Genomic DNA, 1,226 nt, shown 5'->3' on the forward strand with positions numbered 1-1,226 from the left:
TGCCCACCATGAAAAAGTGTCAATTTGTTGCCTAACTTGCTCAACTATCCAAATGGGTGGACTCCACTTGGATAGATACATCCATACATAACATATTCTTTTTTTTGTTTGCAATTTCGGGATCTTTTTAAATATATAATCATTTTTTTTAGAGGTTAAAGGGTGCTCGTGCTCTCCGTCCTAATAGGGTAGGTCTGCCCCTGATCGAAAACGCTTAGCTCCACCCCTGATTATGAGAAAGAAAAGGGTCAAAAATGTCCTTAAACTATTTGAAATGAACAAAAATGTCTCCCGTTTATAGTTTGGTTTAAAATGCCCTTACTGTTAATATTTTGGTCCAGAAATATTCTTATTATTATTTAACAGGTTAAAAATGTCCTTTTCAAATAAATATATTATTTATTTTCTTTTTGAACAAAATTTTTTTCCTAATAATATTTCTTTTATTGGCAAATGTTTATTCTACTTCAATTAGAAAAAAATTAAAAATTAAAAATATTTCATATTTTATTATAATTATTTTCTATCGTTATTTGAATAAAAATTAATGATAGATTTATTATGATCTTATATATATGACATATATTATCCGTTAAAACTTAGAGTACATGAAATTATTCTATTTTAATTGATAAAATGAGATTACGAAGAATAAAATAATTTCCTACAATTTTATTACTTAAAATGGTTTAAAAAGAAAGAAAACAAGAATAGAGTTCCTTAAAAGTAATATTTTTATAAGGAGCAAGATTTTTTTAAAAAGAAATATATTTATTCGGAAAAGGATATTTTTGACCCATTTTGTGACAATAGGGGCGTTTTTGACCCATTAAATAACAATAGGCGCATTTCTGGATCAAAGTATTGACGGTAAGGACATTTTTGGACCAAACTATAAAATGATGACATTTTTGTTTATTTCAAATAATTTAAGGGAATTTTTGATCCTTTTCCCAAGAAATTAAAAAAAAAAGAGAAACAAGTTTTGACTAGGAGTAGGGATGTACGTAGGCCAAATCGGTTCGGATTTTTCAAATACCAAAACAAGCCAAATTAAATGTGTTATGTTTTTAAATCTATAAATCAAAACCAAACGAACATCGATTTATGTAATTTTCTTCTCATTTATGTATATGCATGTTTGACTATATATGTGTATATTGATTCATCTAATGATAGTGATGGTAAAATATTTCAGTCAATATATGTTGTTTCTCGAAGATGCA

The sequence above is a fragment of the Solanum dulcamara genome, chromosome 2 (assembly GCF_947179165.1).
Source record: "Solanum dulcamara chromosome 2, daSolDulc1.2, whole genome shotgun sequence".
Taxonomy (NCBI): domain Eukaryota; kingdom Viridiplantae; phylum Streptophyta; class Magnoliopsida; order Solanales; family Solanaceae; genus Solanum; species Solanum dulcamara.